Below are 10,002 nucleotides of genomic sequence, written 5' to 3' on the forward strand. Positions count from 1 at the left end.
AGCCTGTCACACATCAGCAGAATGATGATGCTCAGAGTCAACAAGTGTGAGGACATGGCACGGTTGGTCGATGGAGTGTACACTGGTGAGTCTCTGTGAAGTCCATTTGCTGCCATGTATCGGCATGAGAGATGTGCATGCCATTCAACACAGGCATCGTCTTGGACGTGTCATCAGAAAACAAGCATTAGAAGTAATATTTCTAGTGTCAGAAAATGGGAAGCAGCTTGTAACTCTCCATCAGTAGAGGAAAGGTTAGGTAAATTATGGGACACCCAACAGTGGGATGCCATACAGGCAGTGAAACATAAAGTCGAAGAAGATGTACAGACAGAAAGAACGTGATTGATCTGCTCTTTGGGGGAAAGATCTTGCCCTATCCTGTAGATATGTTTGGGGAACAGCTTATCCCTATGTAGAGGAAATGGAGAGAGGAGGAAGATGGCTGTAACAAAGTACCACAACCCAGGTGGCTCGAACAACAGGCATTTACTGTGTCTCAGTTCTGGAGGCTAGAAATCTGCAGTGAAGGTGTCGGCAGGGTTCGTTTCTTCTGTGGGCTGCGAGAATCTGTTCTATCCCTGCGTCCTACCTTCTGGTGATTGGCAGGCAATCTTTGGCTTGTGGAAGCATCTCCTTGATCTCTGCCTTCATTTTCTCATAATTTTCTCACTGTGTGCGTGTGTATCTCTAATTGCTCCCTTTTTAAAGGTCACTGGTCATAGGTCATAGTGGATGTGGGCACACCCTCAGGACTTTACTTTTACTTGATCCCCTGCGTAAAGACCCAATCTTTATATATAAGGACACATTCTGAGGTGCTCAGAGTTAGGGCTTCAACACAGGAAGTTTGAAGGGACACCATGCAACAGATACGAACCTGCAAAGGCCCTGTGTAGGAAGAAAGATGGCATATTCTGGGGAAGGAAGGATTGCCTGTGTGACTGCATGCTGGTCACTAAAGGGGAAAGGAGAGCAGACGGCTGAGTCATGGAGCCAGATCATGGGGGACCCCTGTGAGATGTGTGGATTCTGTTGTGGTTGGAGTGGGAATCCCTTGGAAAATTTGAGCACAGGATTAACATAATCTGATTACCCCTGTGCCAACGCCACTATGACTGTAATGTGGACACCAGGGTGCAGAGGGCAAGGGCTCAGGCAGGGGCCGATGGGGGAACTGTGTGAAAAGGCAGCAGGACATGAAGGGCTTGCACAGGGATTGTGGCCTTGGAGAGTAAGAAAGAGATGAGATTCAGGTTAGGAGTTGGAGATGGTGCCATGTGACATTGGCAGGTGTAGGAAAGAGAGGAAGGAAAGAGTGCTGCTAGGTCTGGGGCAGGAACGCCAGGTTGGTGATGTCACTTACAGAGGTGGAAGGGAGGTGGATCTGGCAGGAGGTGGAGGCACGTGAGGGCTCAGAGGATGGGTCTTTCTTCACATGGTGAAGGGTGTGCCGGGAAGTTCCTATGGTAAAAGAATCATCTCCTCGTGGGAGAGGAGTAGGTACTGATTCTGAGTGAGAGAGGACAGTGGTAGGACCCAGGTCCTGGAGTGAGACACAGAAGCGCGGTTGACAGTGGCAGCTCACCTGAGAAGTGGGAGGATGGCAGAAGATGTGCTGCAGAGTCAGGCAGGACTGCAGGTTGGGAAGGGAGCGAACACCAGAGACTCACGTCGCGGCAGGGCCTTGATCCTGAGTGTGGGCATGTTTTCTTAGAATCATAGGAGATTCTGAATTTAAGTGCATGTATTTGAGGAAAGGACAGGGAGGTGCCAAGCAGAGTGGAGGGAGGCGGCTCATGGGTGTGGTACAGACCCAGGGGATGAGTCCCCAGTCCCAGTGATGATGACAATGATGACAAGAGCAGCCACCATCTGACTGCCTTGTGAGGTACCAGGTACTGGGTTGGGTGCTCTCAGTGCCTCATCTCCTGACCTCACGGCTACGAGGAAACTGAGGCTTCTTGACATGCAATGACTGGCCAGAGTTTCTGTCTTCAGGCCCATGGCTCTACCTGCTGAACTATCCTTGAGCCAGGAGGAGTGGCCCCTATGCCAGGGGACAAACAGAGGCAACAGGGACCAGGACAGGAGGTACATGAAGTCAGGTCCTGTGTGATCGACAGTCCTTGCTTCATCGCTCTAAACCTGCTTGTCCTCAGCAGTTCAGTGGGCCTGGCAGGGAGGGTTAAATCTGAGGATGCATGGATCAGTCCCACCCCAGGGCCTCTCACATAGAAGGTCTGTGTGCACTGGGGCTAGATGTTCTCATTCTCATATTTTTTTTCCCTCAGGGCTCAGGTGTGGGACAGGGGAAGGGGCTTGCACAGGGTGGCACCTGAAGGAGTTAGGAGAACACACCTGACGGGACCACCTGAGATCACAGGTCACTCTGAGGGTTGAGCTGAGGTTGGATACCAAGCACTTGTGCTCACCAGCCCTGGGGTAGGAGCCAGGAAGCTCAGGGTCTGCTGTGCCTGGGGCTGGCACAGCCAGNTCCACCCACACAGTTCACATCTGATTGTCGAGATTTCGTGGCGTAAGGAAAAAAGGGTTGGATAAGACACTGAGAGGCAGAAACTGGGAAAACCTTCATTCTAGTCACATATCCCAGTAGAGGAAATGGAGATTGGCAGGCCCCGTGGGGGACATTCCTCATCCCTCCTAAGTAATCCCAAACCAAGGATTAGGGTGAGCCTGTCACACAACAGCAGAATGATGATGCTCAGAGTCAACAAGTGTGAGGACATGGCACTGGTGGTTGATGGAGTGTACACGGGTGAGTCTCTGTGAAGTCCATTTGCTGGCATGTATCGGCATGAGAGATGTGCATGCCATGCAACACAGGCATTGTCTTGGACGTGTCATCAGAAAACAAGCATTAGTGGTGATATTTCTAGTGTCAGAAAATGGGAAGCAGGTTGTAACTCTCCATCAGTAGAGGAAAGGTTAGGTGAATAATGGGACACCCAACAGTGGGATGCCATACAGGCAGTGAAACATAAAGTCGAAGAAGATGTACAGACAGAAAGAATGTGCTTGGTCTGCTCTTTGGGGGAAAGATCTCGCCCTATCCTGTAGATATGTTTGGGGAACAGCTTACCCCTATGTATTAGTTTATAAGATGGCTTTAACAAAGTACCACAACCCAGGTGGCTTGAATAACAGGCATTTATTGTGTCTCAGTTCTGGAGGTTAGAACTCTGCAGTGAAGGTGTCGGCAGGGTTTGTTTCTTCTGTGTGCTGCGAGAATCTGTTCTATCCCTGCGCCCTACCTTCTGGTGATTGACAGGCAATCTTTGGCTTGTGGAAGCATCTCCTTGATCTCTGCCTTCATTTTCTCATAATTTTCTCCCTGTGTGCATGTGTGTCTCTAATTTCTCCCTTTTTATAAGGTCATTGGTCATAGGTCATAGTGGATGTGGGCCCACCCTCAGGACTTTACTTTTACTTGATCCCCTCCGTAAAGACCCAATCTTTATATATAAGGACACATTCTGAGGTGCTCAGAGTTAGGGCTTCAACACAGGAAGTTTGAAGGGACACGATGCAACACATAAGAAACTGCAAAGGCCCTGAGTAGGAAGAAACATGGCATATTCTGGGGAGGGAAGGATTGCCTGTGTGACTGCATGCTGGTCACTAAACGGGAGAGGAGAGCAGACGGCTGGGGCAGGGAGCCAGATCATGAGGGACCCCTGTGAGATGTGTGGATTCTGTTGTGGTTGGAGTGGGAATCCCTTGGAAAATTTGAGCACGGGAGTGACATAATCTGATCGCCCCTGTGCCAAGGCCACTATGACTGTAGTGTGGACACCAGGGTGCAGAGGGCAAGCGCTCAGGCAGGGGCCGATGGGGGAACTGTGTGAAAAGGCAGCAGGACATGAAGGGCTTCTGCAGGGATTGTGGCCTTGGAGATTAAGAAATATCAGATTCAGGTTAGGAGTTGGAGATGGTGCCATGTGACATTGGCAGGTGTAGGAAAGAGAGGAAGGAAAGAGTGCTGCTAGGTCTGGGGCCGGAACGCCAGGTTGGTGAAGCCACTTACAGTGGTGGAAGGGAGGTGGATCTGGCAGGAGGTGGAGGCACGTGAGGGCTCAGGAGGGTCTTTCTTCACATGGTAAAGGGTGTGCCGGTAAGTTCCACTGGAAACAGAATCACCTCCTCGTGGGAGAGGGGGAGGTACTGATTCTGAGTGAGAGAGGACAGTGGTAGGACCCAGGACCTGGAGTGAGACACAGAAGCGCTGTTGACAGTGGCAGCTCACCTGAGAAGCGGGAGGATGGCAGAAGATGTGCGGCAGAGTCAGGCAGGACTGCAGGTTGGGAAGGGAGTGAACACAAGGGACTCTCGTTGCAGCAGGGCCTTGATCCTGAGTGTGGGCATGTTTTCTTAGAATCATAGGAGATTCTGAATTTAAGTGCATGTATTTGAGGAAAGGACAGGGAGGTGCCAAGCAGAGTGGAGGGAGGCGGCTCATGGGTGTGGTACAGACCCAGGGGATGAGTCCCCAGTCCCAGTGATGATGACAATGATGACAAGAGCAGCCACCATCTGACTGCCTTGTGAGGTACCAGGTACTGGGCTGGGTGCTCTCAGTGCCTCATCTCCTGACCTCACGGCTACGAGGAAACTGAGGCTTCTTGACATGCAATGACTGGCCAGAGTTTCTGTCTTCAGGCCCATGGCTCTACCTGCTGAACTATCCTTGAGCCAGGAGGAGTGGCCCCTATGCCAGGGGACAAACAGAGGCAACAGGGACCAGGACAGGAGGTACATGAAGTCAGGTCCTGTGTGATCGACAGTCCTTGCTTCATCGCTCTAAACCTGCTTGTCCTCAGCAGTTCAGTGGGCCTGGCAGGGAGGGTTAAATCTGAGGATGCATGGATCAGTCCCACCCCAGGGCCTCTCACATAGAAGGTCTGTGTGCACTGGGGCTAGATGTTCTCATTCTCATATTTTTTTTCCCCTCAGGGCTCAGGTGTGGGACAGGGGAAGGGGCTTGCACAGGGTGGCACCTGAAGGAGTTAGGAGAAGACACCTGACGGGACCACTGAGATCACAGGTCACTCTGAGTGTTGAGCTGAGGTTGGATACCAAGCACTTGTGCTCAGCAGCCCTGGGGTAGGAGCCAGGAAGCTCAGGGTCTGCTGTGCCTGGGGCTGGCACAGCCAGGGAGCTGAGAGTATCAGTGATGTCTGGGTAGGGGGAGGGCAGCAGGAGTAGAAGCAGAGCCCAGGACTGTCCCTGTGTGCTGTCAGAGGGCTGAAGCCAGCCCCGACTCTCACTAGCCCACACACCTCTGTGTTGCCCTCGGACTTGATGACCTCTGTAGTAGCACTGATCACACGCTGTCCTGCCTGTGCCTTTCTCTAGCTGTCCCTGCCACAGTCCGTGAGCTCTCCGAGCATTCCATCAGGTGGATCTGAATCACCCAAATCCCAGCCTTCCCAATCCCAGTCTTTCCTTGGGCCTGCTGTGCTGACAGATGGAAGCAGTGAACCATCGAGCTCAGTGGGGATTCAGGGCACCTGGGAAACTGGGTGAAGGTCGGGCCCACTGGCCATGAGCTTGGAGGACTGGTGTGTGATGAGCTTCTGTGTTCCCACAGGCCACCGAGGCCCAGAGAGCTTGCGGAAGATGAAGATCTATTGCCTCTCCTTCCGGCAGCCTTATTCTGGCTTTGTCTTAAACGGGGTAAAGACCTTGGAAACACGTTAGGGTCCCCTGATGGGCAACCACCAGAACCATACCATCGCCAGGCCTTGCTTCCAGAAGGGGAGAATTTTGGCCGAGGACTGGTAGCTGGTAAGTGACAATGTGCCGATCGTTGTACAGATGAGTCCAGGAGCTGCCAACATGGATCTGGCTGGGGAGTTTGGGGGCTTTTCTTTTGTTTTGAACTGGTTTGTGTGTTTGTTGCTGTTTTCCTAAGCAACGCACCTTCAATGGGGCAGCAAGGGGCCCTGAGCTGGGGTCTGCAAGCCCAGCCTGAATCACCTCTGGTAAATCATTTCTCTGCTCTGGGCCTCGGTTTCTGCTTCTGACCTGTGAGGCTGGGTCAGGTCCATGATGTCATGTGCTGCTGGGCTGTGTGTGTGCATGTGTGGGTGAGCGTGTGTGGGGGGCAGAGACCACCAGAAGCAGCACAGCACATTGTGCAGGTTGGCTGCCTGCCTGGTTTCACGTGCTTGCTCTGTCCCCACCACCAGTGGCACCCTGGGCTAATCCGTTCACCTCCGTGGGTGGTGGAGGTGAACTGCCTCAGCGCCTTGCTGCCTCCATGTTCCCGGGCAGTAGCTGGTGCCCTTCCATTCTGAAATTCCTATCCTCAGCAGTCTTGCTGCCACAGGCATGTTATTTGTGTCGCTTCACAGAGGAGCAAGCCCTGTCCTCTTCATTTCTGGAGCCTTCACTCTGCCTCACCCAGGATTCCCGGAACATGTTTGGCTCATCATCTGTGCTCAGTGAGAAGGCCCTGCTGCCCTTCCTGTCCTTGTGCTGATGTCGTCTAAGTCTGTAGTGGCCATAATTTTGAATAACCAAGTTGTCACACTGCCAGGCCTTTGTTTATGGAAGGAAAAACCACCTGGGTGTTTCTCTCTTTGTGCACAGGGCTTGTTGACTTTGGCGAAATGTTGGAGTGTCCTGAGAACTTAGCTCCTGAGGAAGTTGTGGAATTGGAAAAGCAAGCTGTCCTGGCCATCCTGCAGCAGAAATACCTGACTGTGATTTCCAACCCCAGGTGGAAACTGGAGCCCTTACCTAGAAAAGGAGGAAATGATATATTCCAGGTTGACATCCCAAAGTATCTGATCCCTTTTGACCAGAAGGTGTGACGTGTGTGGGCTCTTGAGATGAATGTAGCTGAGAAACCAGCTAAATCATGGTACCGTTGATTCGCCATCTTGGTGAACGTGCATGTAGATCAGGTTAAGTGTGAATTACCCCTGCGTTGTACCATGATTCCTACTAAATGGCATTCATAGAAACGGGTTTCTGTGCTCACAAGAAGGGAATAGGGGGTGTTGCTGGTCATTTTGTTCCTACTAATGTCTGGGTTGTACAAATAAATGTGTCAAAGTTAACTGAGAAGTGTGTGGGGCTCCTTTATGTTTCCCCAGTCTTTGTTCTGGTCAAAACTCATCAGCTCTTTGATCAGCATCATTTTGACATTTTGCAAAGCGTGGGTCCAGGCACTGAATGGTTGGTCAACAGTGACCAGCCATCAATAGCCTGACTCATCCAGGAGTAAGAGGACATCAGACGTAGAAACTTGCAGCTGTCCGTCCTTCCAGATTCCTCTAGGTCTCTTGCACACGCACCTCCCACTCATGAAGGCCAATGGTTCATGAAGCCCGTGATGTTTTTGTGATTTCCCAGCAAAGTTTCCTAGCACTAGTTAGTTATGAGGATCATGTGCTTCCCCCCCCCCAGGCATGTACTGGAGTTGCTGGTCTCTTCTGAGCCAGGACACATTGGTTGTACCTCCCTTGGCAGATGATGCAGCCTCTTTGGAGGGCCCCTGGTTGCTGGGTTGGGACACTTAGCTGTGGAACAGAAACTTCCTGGGAACAGTGTGGGGACAGTGATGAGGAAGGAATCTCTATTTTCAAGGTACGGGAATAATGTAAGGTAATACTCCCAAGGTCAGGAGTGAGGCTGTTCTGACTCCTGAGCAGCAGGCAAGGCTCAGGGGACTGGATCTTGCTGGGCGAGCCCTCACAGTTTCTAGAAAGTCCTTTGCTGAGTGTGTGGAAATGCTACCTCAAATGGAAGAGGGCCTGTCTTGGGCAGGGTCTTTAGCCTCATGTCCGTGAGACGTGTGGTATAGACGGTTAGAAATGACACGGAGTCCTGGTTCTCATTTAGATGGTTTATTTGTTACCATCGGGTTTTGTTGTGTTTATTAAGACCAAAAATGGGTTCACCCTTTGAAAATGGCCCTTTTTATCACTCCTCAGTGGCTTTTGAGTTTAGGGACCTGGATTGTCCTTAAACTATTCACAGAATGCACACGTGTAATCAGCCCTCCTGCTCCTCCTCATTGGGCGGCTCACTGGGAGACATTTCTAAGAGGGAAGCCATCACAATGGAGTAACAGAAGTTATACAGAGACATTGGGAGACCATTGCCTGGGTAAAGTGGGAGATTGGGGAGCGGGTCCCCTCCAACTTCCAACTCAGGGTTGGCCCTGGGCTCAAACCTAACATACACAGAAGTGGCCCTTTCCCAACTTTGATCATTTGGCTCTTGAGGGGGACGATTTCCTATGGCAAGTCTACCAACACTGCCCCTAGACCCTGTACCCCCAGGGAACATGGAGAACTGAGGGTTACTGGGACCCTGAACGTTTGGGGCTTCCCCCTGGGGCTTGCTGTTGGCTTCTTTCTTGGTATTAATGTGTTGGATTTGCAGGGATTGTCTCGTAGGTACCAGCTTCTTTCTCTTTGCGGTTACTGCACAGGTTGCTGGCACAGCAGTGTTTGTGAGGTCACCTTTTCTATGAATGTTCTCAAGGAGCCCAGGATGATCTCTCTGAAAATTGGGGTTCCTGTAAAACTGAAACAAAAGGAAACATTTCAGGCACTCTGAGATTAGATGTCCATTGCTTTTATCCCCCTGAATCACAAGAGTCTTATTTCATGATGGAGAAAGGAAATGTTTAAGGTGCTGGCAAGTGTCACTGTGCCCTATAGCATGACCTCACTAGAGAGAAACAATTCATAAGTGAGGGTGGCAGTATGTACATTTGACATTCCCTGGCTCTCAGAGTCTCTACTCCTACCCACAGAGTATCTCTAAGGGCATGGTAAATTGAGATCAAAATCTAGATCTTTCAATAAATAATTCCTCATGTTAAAAAAAGTTGTCTTCACAAATGAAATTCTTGTAGTATGTCATTCACCTTGGCGTCCTGTAAAGATGTTTCAGTAACAGAGAAAAAGGGTAAGAGGAATATTTTCTACTTTACCATAAGTTTCTTGTTCCCTCGAGAATCAGCTGAAGAGGCCTTTGTGCGTATTTTGCTGAATCCATAGCGGTTCATTTGGCGAATGAAGGTCTTCATGCTGTCTGTTTCAAAAATCCTGTCCACGCCTCTCCTGTGAAGAATTTCCCTCTGGAAAAGGTCTTCCTCTATGATCATGGTGTGTCCGTCATCATCCCAGCCCACAGACTCGAAAGCGTCATCCTCAACGATCTTCCAGAGCCTCCTCGGGAAGGAGAGTGTTCTGGGGTCACTGTGTTCTACACTGGACGTACGTTGGTTTTGATCTGCTGGTTGTTCATCATTTTGGGAGTCTGCATCTTGTCCCACGGCTTTGTCACCTTGGCCGTCTGATACCTCCCTCAGATCCAGGTTTAGATCAGGTGGGACCCTGCCTGCTGGCTCTCCACCAGAAGATGATGCGAACTGGGTCTCACTGTCGTCAGTATCCTGACTATCCATGAGGCTACACTGTCATCAGGAGCAGTTTGTACCCCACACCATTAACCACTGTCCCAGTAAGTACAAACAGCCTTCAGTCTGAGTGGCGATGCCCAATAAATACTGTCCACATGATTCTAGAATCTCAGTTGGGGGGCAACCAGGGCTTGTCATGTGATGTCACATAGGTGGCTCACGGCCAGTCTGGAGATTGAGGCCTGGACAAGTGATGGGGTGGAGCCAGTGTCTGGGCCACCCTGCTCCTCTCTTTTCTAAAATTGTAGAAAGGGTGGTTCAGATTAACAGAAATGTCTCCCCTGTGGTGACAGACATATGGTTTCACGGGGCCCACCCCTGGATGAGTTGAGCAGCCTTGATCCCATGGCCACTCCCACCCCTGAAGACGGGGGAGGCCTGCTGCTGACCTCTCTGGTTTGCTCAAGGGCCAGTCCTCAGATAGACCTAATATCAGTATCGCCAGGACTGTCTGGGTCAGCTGGGCCTCTGGGTGACTGTACATCCCAGGAGATGGTGGTCCCTACCATGCTGGGAAATCTAGTATAATTTGGTTT

General features: G+C 50.9%; 1 long non-coding RNA gene across 1 annotated transcript in view; it reads left to right on the forward strand.

Moving 5' to 3' along the window:
• The window catches only part of LOC103582959, a 7,997-nt gene extending 902 nt beyond the window's left edge, over positions 1–7,095 (forward strand). The window contains exons 2-3 of the long non-coding RNA XR_549813.1: positions 5,377–5,808; positions 6,378–7,095. This is a non-coding gene — a long non-coding RNA (uncharacterized LOC103582959). The remainder of the gene's footprint in view (positions 1–5,376; positions 5,809–6,377) is intronic.
• The last annotated feature ends 2,907 nt before the right edge of the window (positions 7,096–10,002 follow it).

This window comes from Galeopterus variegatus, unplaced genomic scaffold (assembly GCF_000696425.1).
Source record: "Galeopterus variegatus unplaced genomic scaffold, G_variegatus-3.0.2 Scaffold18709, whole genome shotgun sequence".
Taxonomy (NCBI): domain Eukaryota; kingdom Metazoa; phylum Chordata; class Mammalia; order Dermoptera; family Cynocephalidae; genus Galeopterus; species Galeopterus variegatus.